This window comes from Phocoena phocoena, chromosome X (assembly GCF_963924675.1).
Source record: "Phocoena phocoena chromosome X, mPhoPho1.1, whole genome shotgun sequence".
Lineage (NCBI taxonomy): Eukaryota > Metazoa > Chordata > Mammalia > Artiodactyla > Phocoenidae > Phocoena > Phocoena phocoena.
Genome location: NC_089240.1, coordinates 13632271 through 13654000, shown reverse-complemented (window position 1 = coordinate 13654000; position 21730 = coordinate 13632271). Strand labels below are relative to the sequence as shown.

General features: G+C 41.1%; 1 non-coding gene across 1 annotated transcript; it reads left to right on the top strand.

Annotated features, from left to right (window-relative positions):
- The first annotated feature begins 6382 nt into the window (after positions 1-6382).
- On the top strand, positions 6383-6512 carry LOC136143168 (small nucleolar RNA SNORA11). The gene has a single exon (XR_010657865.1). It is a non-coding gene; the product is annotated as a small nucleolar RNA SNORA11 (small nucleolar RNA).
- The last annotated feature ends 15218 nt before the right edge of the window (positions 6513-21730 follow it).

Genomic DNA, 21730 nt, shown 5'->3' with positions numbered 1-21730 from the left:
GAATCCGCCTGCCAATGCAGGGGACACGGGTTCGAGCCCTGATCCGGGAAGATCCCAAATGCCGTGGAGCAACTAAGCCCGTGTGGCATAACTACTGAGCCCACGTGCCACAACTATTGAAGGCCGTGCATCTACAGCCTGTGCTCTGCAACAAGAGAAGCCACCGCAACGAGAAGCCCGCGCACCGCAACAAAGAGTAGCCCCCGCTCTTCACAACTAGAGAAAGCCCACGCACAGCAATGAAGACCCAAATTAGCCAAAAATAAATAAATTAATTAATTAATTAAAAAAAAGAAATAAATACAAAGAAAAAATATTAAAAGCAGCAACGGAAAAACAACAAATAACATACAAGTAAATCCCCATAAGGTTAACAACTGATCTTTCAGCAGAAACTCTGCAAGCCAGAAGGGAGTGGCAGGACATATTTAAAGTGATGAAAGGGAAAAACCTACAACCAAGATTACTCTACCCAGCAAGGATCTCATTCAGATTTGACAGAGAAATTAAAACCTTTACAGACAAGCAAAAGCTAAGAGAATTCAGCACCACCAAACCAGCTTTACAACAAACGTTAAAGGAACTTCTCTAGGCAGGAAACACAAGAGAAGGAAAAGACCTACAATAACATACCCAAAACAATTAAGAAAATGGTAATAGGAACACACATATAGATAATTACCTTAAATGTAAATGGATTAAATGCTCCAAACAAAAGACATAAACTAGTTGAATGGATACAAAAACAAGACCCGTGTATATGCTCTCTACAAGAGACCCACTTCAGACCTAGGGACACATACAGACTGAAAGTGAGGGGATTGAAAAAGATATTCCATGCAAATGGAAATCAAAAGAAAGCTGGAGTACCAATTCTTATATCAGAAAAAATAGACTTTAAAATAAAGACTATTACAAGAGACAAAGAAGGACACTACATAATGATCAAGGGATCGATCCAAGAAGAAGATATAACAATTGTAAATATTTATGCACCCAACATAGGAGCACCTCAATACGTAAGGCAAATACTAACAGCCATAAAAGGGGAAATAGACAGTAACACATTCATAGTAGGGGACTTTAACACCCCACTTTCACCCATGGACAGATCATCCAAAATGAAAATAAATAAGGAAACACAAGCTTTAAATGATACATTAAACAAGATGGACTTAATTGATATTTATAGGACATTCCATCCAAAAACAACAGAATACACATTCTTCTCAAGTGCTCATGGAACATTCTCTAGGATAGATCACATGTTGGGTCACAAATCAAGCCTCGGTAAATTTAAGAAAATTGAAATCATACCAAGTATTTTTCGGACCACAACACTATGAGACTAGATATCAATTAGAGGAAAAAATCTGTAAAAAGTACAAACACATGGAGGCTAAACAATACACTACGAAATAACCAAGAGATCACTGAAGAAATCAGAGAGGAAATCATAAAATACCTAAAGACAAATGACAATGAAAACACGACCACCCCCAGCCCACAGGATGCAGCAAAAGCAGTTCTAAGAGGGAAGTTTATAGCAATACAATCCTACCTTAAGAAACAAGAAACATCTCAAAAAAACAACCTAACCTTACACCTGAAACAATTAGAGAAAGAAGAACAAAAAACCCCCAAAGTTAGCAGAAGGAAAGAAATCATAAAGATCAGATCAGAAATAAATGAAAAAGAAATGAAGGAAACGATAGCAAAGATCAATAAAACTAAAAGCTGGTTCTTTGAGAAGATAAACAAAATAGATAAACCATTAGCCAGACTCATCAAGAAAAAAGGGAGAAGACTCAAATCAATAGAACTAGAAATGAAAAAGGAGAAGTAACAACTGACACTGCAGAAATACAAAGGATTATGAGAGATTACTACAAGCAACTATACGCCAATAAAATGGACAACCTGGAAGAAATGGACAAATTCTTAGAAAGGTATAACCCTCCAAGACTGAACCAGGAAGAAATAGAAAATATGAACAGACCAATCACAAGTAATGAAATTGAAAGTGTGATTAAAAATCTTCCAATAAACAAAAGCCCAGGACTAGATGGCTTCACAGGCAAATTGTATCAAACATTTAGAGAAGAGGTAAAACCTATCCTTCTCAAACTCTTCCAAAATATAGCAGAGGGAGGAACACTCCCAAACCCATTCTATGAGGCCACCATCACCCTGATATCAAAACCAGACAAAGATGTCACAAAGAAAGAAAACTACAGGCCAATATCACTGATGAACATAGATGCAAAAATCCTCAACAAAATACTAGCAAACAGAATCCAACAGCACATTAAAAGGATCGTACAGAAAAAAAAAAGGATCATACACCATGATCAAGTTGGGTTTATCCCAGGAATGCAAGGATTCTTTGACATACGCAAATCAATCAATGTGATACACCATGTTAACAAATTGAAGGAGAAAAACCATATGATCATCTCAATAGATGCAGAGAAAAGTTTTAACAATACTCAACACCCATTTATGATAAAAACCCTCCAGAGGGCTTCCCTGGTGATGCAGTGGTTGGGGGTCCGCCTGCCGATGCAGGGGACACGGGTTCGTGCCCCGGTCTGGGAGGATCCCCCATGCCGTGGAGCGGCTGGGCCCGTGAGACATGGCTGCTGAGCCTGCGCATCCAGAGCCTGTGCTCTGTGGTGGAAGGGGCCGCAGCGGTGAGAGGCCCGTGTACCGCAAAAAAAAAAAAAAAAAAAAACCCTCTAGAAAGTAGGCATAGAGGGAACTTACCTCAACATAATAAAGGCCATATATGACAAACCCACAGCCAACATCGTTCTCAATGGTGAAAAACTGAAACCATTTCCTCTAAGATCAGGAACAAGACAAGGTTGCCCACTGTCACCACTATTATTCAACATAGTTTTGGAAGTTTTTGCCATAGCAATCAGAGAAACAAAAGAAATAAAAGGAATCCAAATCGGAAAAGAAGAAATAAAGCTGTCACTGTTTGCAGATGACATGATACTATACATAGAGAATCCTAAAGATGCTACCAGAAAACTACTAGAGCTAATCAATGAATTTGGTAAAGTAGCAGGATACAAAATTAATGCACAGAAATCTCTGGGATTCCTATACACTAATGATGAAAACTCTGAAAGCGAAATTAAGAAAACATTCCCATTTACCATTGCAACAAAAAGAATAAAATACCTAGGAATAAACCTACCTAAGGAGACAAAAGACCTGCATGCAGAAAATTATAAGACACTGATGAAAGAAATTAAAGATGATACAAACAGATGGAGAGGTATACCATGTTCTTGGATTGGAAGAATCAACACTGTGAAAATGACTCTACTACCCAAAGCAATCTACAGATTCAGTGCAATCCCTATCAAGCTACCACTGGTATTTTTCACAGAACTAGAACAAAAAATTTCACAATTTGTATGGAAACATAAAAGACTCCGAATAGCCAAAGCAATCTTGAGAACGAAAAATGGAGCTGGAGGAATCAGTCTCCCTGACATCAGACTCTACTACAAAGCTATAGTAATCAAGACAGTATGGTACTGGCACAAAAACAGAAAGATAGATCAATGGAACAGGATAGAAAGCCCAGAGATAAAACCATGCACATATGGTCACCTTGTCTTTGATAAAGGAGGCAAGAATATACAATGGAGAAAACACAGCCTCTTCGATAAGTGGTGCTGGGAAAACTGGACAGCTACATGTAAAAGAATGAAATTAGAACACTTCCTAACACCATCCACAAAAATAAACTCAAAATGGATTAAAGACCTAAATGTAAGGCCAGAAACTACCAAACTCTTAGAGGAAAACATAGGCAGAACACTCTATAACATAAATCACAGCAAGATCCTCTTTGACCACCCCCTAGAGCAACGGAAATAAAAACAAAAAAAAACAAATAGGACCTAATGAAACTTAAAAGCTTTTGCACAGCCAAGGAAACCATAAACAAGATGAAAAGACAACCCTCAGAATGGGAGAAAATATTTGCAAATGAAACAACTGACAAAGGATTAATCTCCAAAATTTACAAGCAGCTCATGCAGCTCAATATCTAAAAAACAAATAGCCCAATCCAAAAATGAGCAGAAAACCTAAATAGACATTTCTCCAAAGAAGATATACAGATTGCGAACAAACACATGAAAGGATGCTCAACATCGTCAATCATTAGAGAAATGCAAATCAAAACTATAATGAGATATCATCTCACCCCGGTCAGAATGGCCATCATCAAAAAATCTACAAACAATAAATGCTGGAGAGGGTGTGGAGAAAAGGGAACCCTCTTGCACTGTTGGTGGGAATGTAAATTGATCCAGCCACTATGGAGAACAGTACGGAGGTTCCTTAAAAAACTAGAAATAGAACTACCATACGACCCAGCAATCCCACTACTGGGCATATACCCTGAGCAAACCATAATTCAAAAAGAGTCATGTACCACAATGTTCATTGCAGCTCTATTTACAATAGCCAGGTCATGGAAGCAACCTAAGTGTCCATCGACAGATGAATGGATAAAGAAGATGTGGTACATATATACAATAAAATATTACCCAGCCATAAAAGGAAACGAAATTGTGTTATTTGTAGTGAGGTGGATGGACCTAGAGTCTGTCATACAGAGTGAAGTAAGTCAGAAAGAGAAAAAGAAATACCATATGCTAACACATATATATGGAATATTTTTTAAAAATGGTCATGAAGAACCTAGGGGCAAGATGGGAACAAAGACGCTGACCTACTAGAGAATGGACTTGAGGACACGGGGAGGGGGAAGGGTAAGCTGGGACAAAGTGAGAGAGTGGTATGGACATATATACACTACCAAATGTAAAATATGTAGATAGCTAGTGGGAAGCAGTCGCATAGCTTAGGGAGATCAGCTCTGTGCTTTGTGACCAAGTAGAGGGTGGGATAGGGAGGGTGGGAGGGAGGGACACGCAAGAGGGAAGAGATATGGGGATATATGTATATGTGTAGCTGATTCACTTTGTTATAAAGCAGAAACTAACACACCATTGTAAAGCAATTATACTCCAATAAACATGTTTTTAAAAAAATCCTGTGCTTCCCGAGTCTGCAGTCTAACAAGGAAGAAAATATGAATATAAATAACTGTAATTCAATATAAAAATATTAAGTGGCATGAAAGGAAAATTCTATGGGTGAGATGACTTCTACTGATCATGTTGCCTTCCTAGGTTGCCACCTTCCCAAGCTGAGTCACCTCTGCTCTGTGGCTTCTCTTAAGATGTTACTATGATTATCTAAAAACAGAGGACTCTAGATCAGTTCTTCTCCTTGGTCAGGCATTAGAATCACCTGAGGTGCTTTTAAAGCTCTCAGGCTGCACCACAGTCCAATTAAATCTAAATTTGGAGGGAGAGACCCAAGCATCAACATTTTTAAAAAATTCCCCAGATGATTCCACTGCGCAGCCGAGGTTGAGAATTGCCAAATGACTTCTGTATCCAAAGTCATATGCCAAATTCTATGAAGTGCTATAAAAAAAACCATAAAATACATGTCTGTATATCGAGGCACTTCACTTTTTAATAACATGCTATTCTTACGTCACATCATTTTTCCTCGTGCATTTCTGTCCATTCAAGCAATTAAAGATAAACAGGTTAGCCATTTGAACTCATAACTATTTGTACCTTATTAATTGCCCAGTCTAACAGAACTAGTGAACTTAAGATGCAAATGGGAACTGCAAGTTCAAAGCCATGAAAAAGTTAATGATTTATCCTCCCCCCTGTTGTTGCAGAAAGATGACTATTTGATAACCCTCATGTTTATTTTGGAAGCAAAGGAGATGCCTGCTATAAAGAATGATCCCAATCTCCATTCTAGACTCCATCTAGAAGTCTAGAATTGTAGCTGCCTTTCTTAAAAATTGAAGTATAGCTGATTAACAACATTGTGTTAGTTTCAGGTATACAGCAAAGTGATTCAGTTATACATAAATATTTTTTCAGATTATTTTCCATTATAGGTTATTACAGGATACTGAACGTAGTTCCCTGTGCTATACAGTAGTACCTTGTTGTTTATCTATTTTATAGATAGTAGTATGTGTCTGCTAATCCCAAACTCCTAGTTTATCCCTCCCCTTCCCCCTTTCCTCTTTGGTAACCATAAGTTTGTTTTTTATGTCTATGGGTCTGTTTTCTGTTTTGTATATAGATTCATTAGTATTTTTTTAGATTCCACATATAAGTTACTTCAAATAATATTGTCTTTCTCATTTTGACTTACTTCACTCAGTATTATAATCGGTATGTACATCCATGTTGCTGCAAAGGGCAAATTTCATTCTTTCTACGGCTGTAGCTGCCTTTTTAAAAAAGTTTTTGGGGTGTGCTCAGAGCAGGGGGCCTGAAGAAATGGCTCCTCTGTTTACAGCACACCCAACAGGAATCTGGGTTCATTGTAACAAGGGGCACAAAACTTGTGGCCTTCCTATGAACAAATACCCAACACGTCCCCCTGTACCAGTGGGACAGGGCTCAACTTTGGAAGAAAAGCTACAGTATTTAGTGGCGGAGTTTGCCACCTAGAGCCTGTCCGGTCCATGCATGCGTGGGCCATGAGTGGTCTTACAGACATAAAGGCTTTGAACCTCTCTCTTCAAGGAAAAAAAAGAAAAACAGATTCCAACTATACGCCATTCTGGAAAAGCAAAACTATGGAGACAATAAAAAGATCAATGGTTGCCAGGAGTTTGGGGGGAGAGGGGAGATGAAAACACAGAGTACAGAAGTTTTTATGAGTAGTGAAAATGCTTTGTATGACATTATAATGATGGATATATGTCATTACACTTTTGTCCAAACCCATAGAATGTTCAACACTATTCACTTCATTAAAGTGAACCCTAAGAGGAAAAAAAAAGCTTTTATTGTGAAATAATTTCAATCTTACCTAAAAGTTGCAAAAACAGTACAAACACATGCCATATATCCCCTTCATGCCATTTCATCAACTGTTAACATTAATGTCCATATAATACTATTATCCAATCTACAGTTCATAATCACATTTTTCCCACTGTCTCAATAATGTTCTTTCTAGCACTCTTTTCCGGTCCAAGACCCAATCCAAGAGTATTACACATGGCCTTTAGTTGTCATGTCTCTCCTGTCTCCTTTCATCTGAAATAGTTCCATGGCCTTCTTTGCTTTCCTTGACATTGACAGCTGTGAAGAATACAGGCCACCTGTGTTATGGAAGATCGCTCAGTCTGGGTTTGTGTCCGGTTTTCTCACGATTAAACTGAGTTCCATGTTTTTGTTTTTGGCCACGCTGTGAGGCTTGCAGGATCTCAGCTCCCCAACCAGGGGTTGAACCCAGGCCATGGTAGTGAAAGTCCAGGATACTAACCACTAGGCAACCAGGGAACTCTCTGAGTTTCGTGGTTTTAGGTGGGGACACCAAGTAAGAGATCCTGTGTCCCCCTCAGGGTACCACATAAGGAGGCTCATGAAGTCAGCTTGTTCCATCACTGGTGAGGTTAACTTTGATCACTTGGTGTCTGCCCGTTTCCTCCATTGTCAAGTTACTAATTTTCCCCTTGTAATGTCATTTTGGGGGACGTGCAGGGTTGGGACTAAGATGAGGTGAGCAAGGCACTTAGGGCACAAAATGTTAAGGAGACACTCACTTTCAGAGGGATGAAAGCACTGGTCCAGCCCCTGATAGGGAGATCCAATTGTCCCTTTTCTGCAGTGAAAGCTCAGAGTCCTAACCACTGGACCACCAGGGAATTCCCCGACTGTAGCTTTTCAAAAACACCTTTGAGGGACTTCACTGGTGGTGCAGCGGTTAAGAATCCGCCTGCCAATTCAGGGACACGGGTTCGAACCCTGGGCCGGGAAGACCCCACATGCCGTGGAGCAGCTAAGCCTGTGTGCCACAACTACTGAGCCTGTGCACTAGAGCCCCCGAGCCACAACTACTGAGCCTGTGCACTAGAGCCCCCGAGCCACAACTACTGAGCCTGCGTGCCACAACTACTGAAGCCCATGCACCTATAGCCTGTGCTCTGCAACAAGAGAAGCCACCACAATGAGAAGCCTGCGCACTGCAACGAAGAGTAGCCCCTGTTTGCTGCAACTAGAGAAAGCCCGCGCACAGCAACGAAGACCCAATGTAGCCAAAAATAAATCAATCAATAAATTTATTTTTAAAAAACACCTTTGAATTGCATAAGCAATTCCTCTGTCATCTCTTGGGAGGTTCAGGAGGCAATCCTGCAAACTTAAAATTATGATATCAAATTTGAAAAATAAAACTGAAATCAAATTCTGACATCAAATTTAGTCTCAATGAGAAGAGGAATCCAGGTGGATAGGGATAAAAACAGCAAAAGCAAAGCAAGTGGGGAGGGACTTCCCTGGTGGTGCAGTGGTTAAGAATCCTCCTGCCAGTGCAGGGAACACGGGTTGGAGCCCTGGTCCGGGAAGATCCCACATGCCACAGAGCAACTAAGCCCGTGCACCACCACTACTGAGCCTGTGCTCTAGAGCCCGCGAGCCACAACTACTGAAGCCCGCGTGCCTAGAGCCCGTGCTCAGCAACGGGAGAAGCCACCGCAATGAGAAGGCCATGCACCGCAAGGAAGAGTAGCCCCCGCTCGCCGCAACTAGAGAAAGCCCGCGCACAGCAATGAGGACCCAACGCAGCCAAAAATAAATAAATAATTAAAAAAAAAAAAAGCAAGTGGGAAAGGGGATGTTGAGAAAACGTCACTGGTGCTGGGAGCAGAGGGTGTGGGCCAGGATTACTGTGTGGGACCCCGTGTTGGTCTCCCTGAGTCTGTCCTAACACAAACACCTGGCGTGCCTTCAAAACTCCAAGGGCCGTCATGTGGATCCTCCTCTCTAGGAGTGACAGGCTAATTGCTCACCAGGCGGAGCAGTAGCCGCCCCCACTCATCTCTCAGACCTCATCTCCCAGCCTCTGCCATGGCTCAGCTGCTCTGCTACGACAAAGCCATCACCTCCACCTTTCTGGCCTCAGGGACTCCGTGCTAGTTCCCGGGCCTGGACATTATGTCCCAGATCGCCATGTGGCTCCCTCCCTCCCCTCCTGCAGATTTTCTTTATTTCCTTTTTCTTTTTTCTTTTTTTTTAAAGACTAAGGATAGAGCTTACTTTATTTTTTTTTAATATTTATTTGTTATTTATTTATTTTTAGCTGCACTGGGTCTTAGTTGTGCCATGCAAACTCTTACTTACGGCGTGCATGCAGGATCTAGTTCCCCGACCAGGGATGGAACCCAGGCCCCCTGCACTGGGAGCTTGGAGTCTTACCTGCTGAACCACCAGGGAAGTGCCCCCTCCTGCAGACTTCTGCTCAACCTGGTCAGCGAGACCTTCTCTGAGCAAAGCCAAAGTTCCTGCCCACTCACTCCTACTCCCTACCTGCCTCCTCTGCTTCACTTTTCTCCAGAGCACTTCAGACCACGTACTTACAAACGTGTAACAGGACGGGTTTATTGTGAAGCTAATAAAGCTTAAGGAAAGATCCTAACAACGTTTTTACACGGCCACATGTTGATACTTGCAAAAGTAAAATGCTTAAGGTTCAGTTAGTTCAAAACAGCAGCTCTTTCCACTTCAGCACCCCCTCCCTCATACTTCCTGTAGTGGCTTTGTCCCACATCAACTTAGCTAAGCTGCAACCACATTGCCTTCCCCGCGTGGTCCCAGGTTAGCACTGGCCACTAGAGACATTTTGTGGGAGGCAGATGTGAACCAGCAGTCAGATTTTTGAAGCTCCGAAGGTTAGTTCAGGGTGCCCGGCAGTGTGGAAGCTTGCACTCAGGTCACTGATCTGATCCCCACTTAGATGGCACTAGGTAACACTCCACCGCTAGACCTTCTTCTTCCACACAGCTGGTCCTGCTGACCTACAGCGACTTCGGGCTCAACAGCAGACACAGGGGCAGCAGCCCACACAATAATCAGACCCGAGATGGCGGAAGAGTAAGACTCGGAGATCACCTTCCTCCCCACGGATACACCAGAAATACATCTACACGTGGAACGACTCCTACAGAACACCTACTGAAAGCTGGCAGAAGACCTCAGACCTCCCAAAAGGCCAGAAACTCCCCACGTACCTGGGTAGGGCAAAAGAAAAAAAGAAAAAACAGAGACAAAAGAATAGGGACGGGACCTGCACCAGTGGGAGGGAGCAGTGAAGGAGGAAATGTTTCCACACACTAGGAAGCCCCTTCGCGGGCGGAGATGGTGGATGGTGGAGGGGGGAAGCTTCAGAGCCGAGGAGGAGAGCGCAGCAACAGGGGTGCGCGGGGCAAAGCGGAGAGATTCCCGCACAGAGGATCGGTGCCGACCGGCACTCACCAGCCTGAGAGGCTTGTCTGCTCCCCCACCGGGGCGGGGCTGGGAGCGGAGGCTCGGGCTTCCGTCAGATCGCATGGAGAGGACTGGAGGCGTGAACACAGCCTGCAGGGGGTTAGTGCACCACGGCTAGCCGGGAGGGAGTCCGGAAGGTCTGGAGCTGCCGAAGAGGCAAGAGACTTTTTCTTCCCTCTTTGTTTCCTGGTACGCGAGGACAGGGGATTAAGAGCACTGCTTAAAGGAGCTCCAGAGACGGGCGCGAGCCGCAACTAAAAGCGCGAACCCCAGAGACAGACATGAGACGCTAAGGCTGCTGCTGCCGCCACCAAGAAGCCTGTGTGCGAGCACAGGTCACTCTCCACACCCCCCCTTCCGGGGAGCCTGTGCAGCCCGCCACGGCCAGGTTCCCGGGATCCAGGGACAACTTACCCGGGAGAACGCACGGCGCGCCTCAGGCTGGTGCTACGTCACGCTGGCCTCTGCTGCCGCAGGCCCGCCCCGCACTCCGTGCCCCTCCCTTCCCCCGGCCTGGGTGAGCCAGAGCCCCCGAATCAGCGGCTCCTTTAACCCCGTCCTGTCTGAGCGAAGAACAGGCGCCCTCCTGAGACCTACACGCAGAGGCGGGGCCAAATCCAAAGCTAAGCCCCTGGGAGCTGTTAGAACAAAGAAGAGAAAGGGAAGTCTCTCCCAGCTGCCTCAGAAGCAGCGGATTAAAGCTCCACAATCAACTTGATGTACCCTGCATCCGTGGAATACCTGAATAGACAACGAATCATCCCAAATTGAGGAGGTGGACTTTGAGAGCAAGATTTATGATTTTTTCCCCTTTTCCTCTTTTTGTGAGTGTGTATGTGTATGCTTCTGTGTGAGATTTTGTCTGTATAGCTTTGCTTCCACCATTTGTCCTAGGGTTCTATCCGTCTGTTTTTTTAAAATTTTTTTCTTAATAATTATTTTTTAATTTAATAACTTTATTATATTATATTTTATTTTACTTTATCTTCTTTCTTTCTTTTTTCCTTCCTTCCCTCCTTCCTTCCTTCCTTCATTCCTCCCACCGTCCCTCCCTCCCTGCTTCCCTCCTTTCTTTCCTTCTTTCCTTCTTTTCTTTCTTTCTTTCCTCCTTCCTTCCTTTCGTTCTTTCTTCCTTCCTTCCTTTCTTTTTTCTTTCTTCCTACTTCTACTAATTCTTTCTCTCTACTTTTTCTCCCTTTTATTCTGAGCCATGTGGATGAAAGGCTCTTGGTGCTGCAGCCAGGAGTCAGTGCTGTGCCTCTGCGGTGGGAGAGCCAACTTCAGGACACTGGTCACCAAGAGACCTCCCAGCTCCACATAATATCAAACGGCGAAAATCTCCCAGAGATCTCCATCTCAACACCAGCACCCAGCTTCACTCAACGACCAGCAAGCTACAGTGCTGGACACCCTATGCCAAACAACTAGCAAAACAGGAACACAACCCCACCCATTAGCAGAGAGGCTGCCTAAAATCATAATAAGTCCACAGACACCCCAAAACACACCACCAGACGTGGACCTGCCCACCAGAGAGACAAAATCCAGCCTCATCCACCACAACACAGGCACTAGTCCCCTCCACCAGGAAGCCTACACAACCTACTGAACCAACCTTAGACACTGGGGACAGACACCAAAAACAACAGGAACTACGAACCTGCAGCCTGCAAAAAGGAGAGCCCAAACACAGTAAGACAGGCAAAATGAGAAGACAGAAAAACACACAGCAGATGAAGGAGCAAGATAAAAACCCATCAGACCTAACAAATGAAGAGGAAATAGGCAGTCTACCTGAAAAAGAATTCAGAATAATGAGAGTAAAGATGATCCAAAATCTTGGAAATAGAATAGACAAAATGCAAGAAATATTTAACAAGGACCTAGAAGAACTAAAAGATGAACCAAACAATGATGAACAACACAATAAATGAACTGAAAAATACTCTAGATGGGATCAATAGCAGAATAACTGAGGCAGAAGAACGGGTAAATGACCTGGAAGATAAAATAGTGGCAATAACTACTGCAGAGCAGAATAAAGAAAAAAGAATGAAAAGAACTGAGGACAGTCTCAAAGACCTCTGGGACAACATTAAACATGCCAACATTCGAATTATAGGGGTTCCAGAAGAAGAAGAGAAAAAGAAAGGGACTGAGGAAATATTTGAAGAGATTATAGTTGAAAACTTCCCTAATATGGGAAAGGAAATAGTTAATCAAGTCCAGGGAGCACAGAGAGTCCCATACAGGATAAATACAAGGAGAAACACGCCAAGACACATATTAATCAAACTGTCAAAAATTAAATACAAAGAAAGCATATTAAAAGCAGCAAGGGAAAAATAACACACAAGGGAATCCCCATAAGGTTAACAGCTGATCTTTCAGCAGAAACTCTGCAAGCCAGAAGGGAGTGGCAGGACATATTTAAAGTGATGAAAGAGAAAAACCTGCAACCAAGATTACTCTACCCAGCAAGGATCTCATTCAGATTTGATGGAGAAATTAAAACCTTTACAGACAAGCAAAAGCTGAGAGAGTTCAGCACCACCAAACCAGCTTTACAACAAACGTTAAAGGAACTTCTCTAGGCAAGAAACACAAGAGAAGGAAAAGACCTACAATAATGAACCCAAAACAATTTAGAAAATGGGAATAGGAACATACATATCGATAATTACCTTAAATGTAAACGGACTAAATGCTTCCACCAAAAGACACAGATTGGCTGAATGGATACAAAAACAAGACCCATATATATGCTGTCTACAAGAGACCCACTTCAGACCTAGAGACACATACAGACTGAAAGTAAGGGGATGGAAAAAGATATTCCATGCAAATGGAAACCAAAAGAAAGCTGGAGTAGCAATTCTCATATCAGACAAAATAGACTTTAAAATAAAGACTATTAGAAGAGACAAAGAAGGACACTACATAATGATCAAGGGAGCAATCCAAGAAGAAGATATAACAATTGTAAATATTTATGCACCCAACAAAGGAGTACCTCAATATATAAGGCAAATACTAACAGCCATAAAAGGGGAAATTGACAGTAACACATTCATAGTAGGGGACTTTAACACCCCACTTTCACCCATGGACAGATCATCCAAAATGAAAATAAATAAGGAAACACAAGCTTTAAATGATACATTAAACAAGATGGATTTAATGGATATTTATAGGACACTCCATCCAAAAACAACAGAATACACATTTTTCTCAAGTGCTCATGGAACATTCTCCAGGATAGATCATATCTTGGGTCACAAATAAAGCCTTGGTAAATTTAAGAAAATTGAAATTGTATCAAGTATCTTTTCTGACCACAATGCTATGAGACTAGATATCAATTACAGGAAAAGATCTATAAAAAATACAAACACATGGAGGCTAAACAATACACTACTTAATAACGAAGTGATCACTGAAGAAATCAAAGAGGAAATTAAAAAATACCTAGAAACAAATGACAATGGAGACACGATGACCCAAAACCTATGGGATGCAGCAAAAGCAGTGCTAAGAGGGAAGTTTATAGCAATACAAGCCCACCTTAAGAAGCAGGGAACATCTCGAATAAACAACCTAACCTTGCACCTAAAGCAATTAGAGAAAGAAGAACAAAAAACCCCCAAAGTTAGCAGAAGGAAAGAAATCATAAAAATCAGATCAGAAATAAATGAAAAAGAAATGAAGGAAACGATAGCAAAGATCAATAAAACTAAAAGCTGGTTCTTTGAGAAGATAAACAAAATAGATAAACCATTAGCCAGACTCATCAAGAAAAAAAGGGAGAAGACTCAAATCAATAGAACTAGAAATGAAAAAGGAGAAGTAACAACTGACACTGCAGAAATACAAAGGATTATGAGAGATTACTACAAGCAACTATACGCCAATAAAATGGACAACCTGGAAGAAATGGACAAATTCTTAGAAAGGTATAACCCTCCAAGACTGAACCAGGAAGAAATAGAAAATATGAACAGACCAATCACAAGTAATGAAATTGAAAGTGTGATTAAAAATCTTCCAATAAACAAAAGCCCAGGACTAGATGGCTTCACAGGCAAATTGTATCAAACATTTAGAGAAGAGGTAAAACCTATCCTTCTCAAACTCTTCCAAAATATAGCAGAGGGAGGAACACTCCCAAACCCATTCTATGAGGCCACCATCACCCTGATACCAAAACCAGACAAAGATGTCACAAAGAAAGAAAACTACAGGCCAATATCACTGATGAACATAGATGCAAAAATCCTCAACAAAATACTAGCAAACAGAATCCAACAGCACATTAAAAGGATCGTACAGAAAAAAAAGAGGATCATACACCATGATCAAGTTGGGTTTATCCCAGGAATGCAAGGATTCTTCGATATATGCAAAACAATCAATGTGATACACCGTATTAACAAACTGAAGGAGAAAAACCATATGATCACCTCAATAGATGCAGAGAAAGCTTTTGACAGAATTCAACACCCATTTATGATAAAAGCCCTCCAGAAAGTAGGCATAGAGGGAACTTTCCTCAACATAATAAAGGCCATATATGACAAGCCCACAACCAACATCATCCTCAATGGTGAAAAAGTGAAAGCATTTCCACTAAGATCAGGAACAGGACAAGGTTGCCCACTCTCACCACTATTATTCAACATAGTTTTGGAAGATTTAGCCACAGCAATCAGAGAAGAAAAGGAAATAAAAGGAATCCACATCGGAAAAGAAGAAATAAAGCTGTCACTGTTTGCAGATGACATGATACTATACATAGAGAATCCTAAAGATGCTACCAGAAAACTACTAGAGCTAATCAATGAATCTGTTAAAGTCACAGGATACAAAATTAATACACAGAAATCTCTGGGATTCCTATACACTAATGATGAAAACTCTGGAAGTGAAATCAAGAAAACACTCCCATTTACCATTGCAACAAAAAGAATAAAATACCTAGGAATAAACCTACCTAAGGAGACAAAAGACCTGTATGCAGAAAATTATAAGACACTGATGAAAGAAATTAAAGATGATACAAATAGATGGAGAGATATACCATGTTCTTGGATTGGAAGAATCAACATTGTGAAAATGACTCTACTAACCAAAGCAATCTACAGATTCAATGCAATCCCTATCAAACTACCACTGGCGTTTTTCACAGAACTAGAACAAAAAATTTCAGAATTTGTATGGAAACATAAAAGACCCCGAATAGCCAAAGCAATCTTGAGAACGAAAAACAGAGCTGAAGGAATCAGGCTCCCTGACTTCAGACTCTACTACAAAGCTATAGTAATCAAGACAGTATGGTACTGGCACAAAAACAGAAAGATAGATCAATGGAACAGGATAGAAAGCTCAGAGATAAACCCATGCACATATGGTCACCTTATCCTTGATAAAGGAGGCAGGAGTGTACAGTGGAGAAAGGACAGCCTCTTCAATAAGTGGTGCTGGGAAAACTGGACAGGTACGTGTAAAAGTATGAGATTAGATCACTCCCTAACACCATACACAAAAATAAGCCCAAAATGGATTAAAGACCTAAGTGTAAGGCCAGAAACTATCAAACTCTTAGAGGAAAACATAGGCAGAACACTCTATGACATAAATCACGGCAAGATCCTTTTTGACCCACTTCCTAGAGAAATGGAAATAAAAACAAAAATAAACAAATGGGACCTAATGAAACTTCAAAGCTTTTGCACAGCAAAGGAAACCATAAACAAGACCAAAAGACAACCCTCAGAATGGGAGAAAATATTTGCAAATGAAGCAACTGACAAAGGATTAATTTCCAAGCAGCTCATGCAGCTCAATAACAAAAAAACAAACAACCCAATCCAAAAATGGGCAGAAGACCTAAATAGACATTTCTCCAAAGACGATATACAGACTGCCAACAAACACATGAAAGAATGCTCAACATCATTAATCATTAGAGAAATGCAAATCAAAACTACAATGAGATATCATCTCACACCAGTCAGAATGGCCATCATCAAAAAATCTAGAAAAAATAAATGCTGCAGAGGGTGTGGAGAAAAGGGAACACTCTTGCACTGCTGGTGGGAATGTGAATTGGTACAGCCACTATGGAGAACAGTATGGAGGTTCCTTAAAAAACTACAAATAGAACTACCATATGACCTAGCAATCCCACTACTGGGCATATACCCTGAGAAAACCAAAATTCAAAAAGAGTTATGTATCACAATGTCCACTGCAGCTCTATTTACAATAGCCCAGAGATGGAAACAACCTAAGTGTCCATCATCAGATGAATGGATAAAGAAGATGTGGCACATAAATACAATGGAATATTACTCAGCCATAAAAAGAAACAAAATTGAGCTATTTGTAATGAGGTGGATAGACCTAGAGTCTGTCATACAGAGTGAAGTAAGTCAGAAAGAGAGAGACAAATACCGTATGCTAACAAATATATATGGAATTTAAGGAAAAAAATGTCATGAAAAACCTAGGGGTGAAACAGGAATAAAGACACAGACTTACTAGAGAATGGACTTGAGGCTATGGGGAGGGGCAAGGGTAAACTGTGACAAAGCAAGAGAGAGGCATGGACATATATACACTACCAAACGTAAGGTAGATAGCTAGTGGGAAGCAGCTGCATAGCACAGGGATATCGGCTCGGTGCTTTATGACTGCCTGGAAGGGTGGGATAGGGAGGGTGGGAGGGAGGGAGACGCAAGCGGGAAGAGATATGGGAACATATGTATATATATAACTGATTCATTTTGTTGTGAAGCTGAAAGTAACATACCATTGTAAAGCAATTATACTCCAATAAATATGTTAAAATGAAAAAAAGATAATGCAGAGTAAGAAAGGTAGCAAATTTATAACTGCCACTTTCAGAAGCATAATGTAATGATGCAGTGCCTGTTTTGTTTTTGAATTTGATTTTTTTGAATAGGTAATATTTTACATGTTTTAAAAATAAAAAAAATGTATGTATTTGAAGCAAAAAAATAAAATAAAATAAAAATAAAAAACTACAAAATAGAACTACCATATGACCCAGCAATCCCACTACTGGGCATATACCCTGAGAAAACCATAATTCAAAAAGAGTCATGTACCAAAATGTTAATTGCAGCTCTATTTACAATAGCCCGGAGATGGAAACAACCTAAGTGTCCATCATCGGATGAATGGATAAAGAAGATGTGGCACATATATACAATGGAATATTACTCAGCCATAAAAAGAAATGAAATTGAGCTATTTGTAATGAGGTGGATAGACCTAGAGTCTGTCATACAGAGTGAAGTAAGTCAGAAAGAGAAAGACAAATATCGTATGCTAACACATATATATGGAATCTAAGGAAAAAAATGGTCATGAAGAACCTAGGGGCAAGACGGGAATAAAGACACCGACCTACTAGAGAATGGACTTGAGGATATGGGGAGGGGGAAGGGTGAGCTGTGACAAAGCGAGAGAGAGGCATGGACATATATACACTACCAAACGTAAGGTAGATAGCTAGTGGAAAGCAGCCGCATAGCACAGGGAGATCAACTCGGTGCTTTGTGACCGCCTGGAGGGGTGGGATAGGGAGGGTGGGAAGGAGGGAGACACAAGAGGGAAGAGATATGGGAACATATGTATATGTATAACTGATTCACTTTGTTACAAAGCAGAAACTAACACACCATTGTAAAGCAATTATAACCCAATAAAGATGTTAAAATAAATAAATAAATAAAATAAAATGGCATGATCAACCTCAAAATAAAAAAGAATAAATCTGTCAAAACTTGGGTGTGATATATTTTCAGAAAACTACAAAACACTGATGAGAGCAATAATACAGGACTGTCTATAAATAGAAAATATATATATATAGCACTTGTTTAAAACAAAAAAACTTAACTTGCAACTCTCACGTTGTGCATTTTTTTAAGTCAACACTACACAGAATGATAGCATTTACTAAAAAGGCCCCCATATCAAGCATTGTTTCCTATTATAGATTTCCAGTGTCTATAATAGTGCCTAGCTGATATATTTATTGGCACATTGCAGGTTCTCAAAAAATATTAAATGGGTATATCTGGCTTGATGACTATCCCGATGACTTTGGGCCAGTTACTTCTTCTCTCTGGAGTCTGCTTCTTCATTCATAAAATGGGTACACTGATATCCATCTCTCAGGTGCCTAGTGAAGGTCAAGTGAGATGAGATGGGTATATAAGTGTGCCTCGCACAGTAGCTGGCCAATGGTGGGAACATCACTGTTATTGCCCTTTACCTCTTAAGTTATTGCTGTTAGAATCAAAGTTGTTTAAATGCCAACATCGTAAAGCCATTCAGAAAAACCATATTCCTATAAAGTCTAGTCCTCTAGATTTGTGTGGTCCAATATGGCAGCCACTAGCCACACATAGCTGTTTAAATTTATAATTAAATTAACTAAAATTAAATTTTCATTTCCTCAGTCACATTAGCCACATTTGAGGAGTTCAGTGTCCACATGTGGCTAGTGGCTGATCCACTGGAAAGCACAGATACAGAACACTAACATCACCGCAGAAAGTTCTATGGGACAGTGCTGGTCTACACTAATAACAAGAGTACTATACTGCTCATGTTGTGTTTTGTTTTCTTTTCTTTTCTTTCTCAACCCAAGCAAGGATCTTCCCAAAACGTTTTATACCAAACTTCCCTTGATTGATGTATTTGTGCGCCCTCATGTGGCTAGAGATGGAAACTAGTCTGTGTTTTACTGAGGTGAAGCAGCACATTTATAAAACGGATAGTTTAGAATTCTTTAGTAATCTCTAACAGAACACTGTAAATCAACTACACTCCAATTAAAAAAAAATCTTAGGGACTTCCGTTGCGGTCCAGTGGTTAAGACTCCGCGCTTCCAATGCAGGACATGTGGGTTCGATCTCTGGTTGGGGAACTAAGATCCCACAGGCCGTGGGGCCATAAAATAAAATACACATTTTAAAAGAAATCTTTAGTAATCTGACCGTTAGCAAGAAATGTAACGTAAAAGAGTATATGCATTTTGAATTCTCTCGACACTACTAAGGAAAATCTATTTGAGAAGGTATGAGCCTAGGCTTGTGAGACAGACACTCCCTGTTTAAACAAAGGATAGTACTATGTAACTGCTTAAAAGTGAGGAGAGACAGCAGGGATTATTAGATGAATGATCCCAGGAACTTTCTCAGTGGTAGCTGGCAACAACCAAGATGGAACCCATGACTCTCCCACTGTGGATTGGGGGTGGAGAAGCTAACCTGAGACCCAGCTTTCCACTGGATGAAGGAGATTCCTGTTTCTGGGTGCCAGTCATGTGGCACTTCTTGGCACTCCCCTACGCAGCTGGCACCTCAACTCAGCCTGCTTGGTGCCTGATCCCAAAAATTTATTCCCCATCTCTCCACTCACTATGCCAGGCTGTTCAGTGCGCCTGCGCAGTAAAAACAGAGACCGGGGGTGAAGGGGTGAGGCCTCTCCTGGATCAGTTGGTGCCAGAATTCAGCAGCCCCTAACCGAGCACACGCTCCAGCCGATGCACACAGAATGGGAGGGCCCTGGGCAGGTACTGACTCTTCTGCCCAGCATCCAGCCTTACCGCTGACACTCCTGGTATGGAAGAAACGAAAAAGCTAAACTCTTCATAAAGGTTCTTTTTTTTTTAAGACAACATTACTATATCATTTCCAACAACAACAACAATAAATCAGAGAACTTCTGGGTGGAGGTGCTGGGACAGTGGTGCCTGGAGAGGGCGTGGAAGCTCCATTCCCTTCCCATACCTTGCCCTATGCATCTCTTCCATCTGGCTGTTCCTGAGTTATATCCTTTTACAATAAATCAGCAATCTATAACAGATTATTCCTATACTACTCAACTAACAAGCTCCAGATTATAGAACAGCATGCAAACTCTCTAATTCATTTTATGAGGACAGTATAACCCTGAAATTGAATCTTGAAGAGTTTACAGGCATATCTCGGAGATATTGAGGGTTCAGTTCCAAACCACTGCAATAAAGGGAATATCTCAGTAAAGAGAGTCATGCGACTTTTTTGGTTTCCCAGTGCATATAAAAGTTATGTTTACACTATACTGTAGTCTATTAAGTGTGCAACAGCATTATGTCTAAAAAAAAAGTACGTACCTTAATTTAAAAATATGTTATTGCTAAAAAATGCTAACCATCATCCGAGCCTTCGGCAAGTCATAATCTTTTTGTAATACTAATATCAAAGATCACTGATCAGGGACTTCCCTGGTGGCGCAGTGGTTAAGAATCCACCTGCCAATGCAGGGGACACGGGTTTGAGCCCTGGTCGGGGAAGATCCCATATGCCGCAGAGCAACTAAACCTGTGCGCCACAACTACTGAACCTGTGCACTAGAGCCTGCAAGCCACAACTACTGAGTGAGCTCACGTGCCACAACTACTGAAGCCCGTGCACCTAGAGCCCATGCTCTGCAACAAAGAGTAGCCCCAGCTTGCCACAACTAGAGAAAGCCTGCACACAGCAACAAAGACCCAATGCAGCCAAAAATATAAATTTATTTTAAAAAATCACTGATCACAAATCACCAAAAGGAATATAACAATAGTAATTAAAAAGTTAAAATATTGCCAGAATTACCAAAATGTGACATACAAAGTAAGCAAATGTTGGAAAAAATGGTGCCGATAGACTTACTCGAAGCAGGGTTGCCACAAACCTTCAATTTGTAGAAAATGCAACATCCGTGAAGCACAATAAAGTGAAGGGCAATAAAATGAGGTACGCTTGTAGTTTGAAAAAAAACAGAAGACCAAAGCACTAGATGAAAAACTATAAACAGTATAATAGCAAACAATTCAATAGTACGTTAACACAATCGTTCACCATGACCAAGTAGGACTTAGTCCATGAATGCAAAGACTTCTGTTTTTCAGACCATTTTATTAAAAAAGAAAGAAAATCTTATAGATTTAAAAAATCAGAAAATACAGATAAGTATAAAGAAAATAAAGATCACCCAGAATTTGGTCACCCAAAGAGAATCACTAGCTAATGTAGCTAACTAGAAGAATGCACTACACATTGTGGTAACGCCCCCCCCCCCCCACGCTAGTTTACACAGCTTTAAAAGATATGCAATAAGCAATGCAATGCATGTAGCCAAAAAGCAGCTGCTTTCTGGGGTGGTCAGGCACGGCTTCCAGGTCCCTCCACCACACGGAGCATGCTCAGTTGCAAACATCGGGTTGAACCCAGTGCTGAGTACTTCAACTCAGGGCCGCC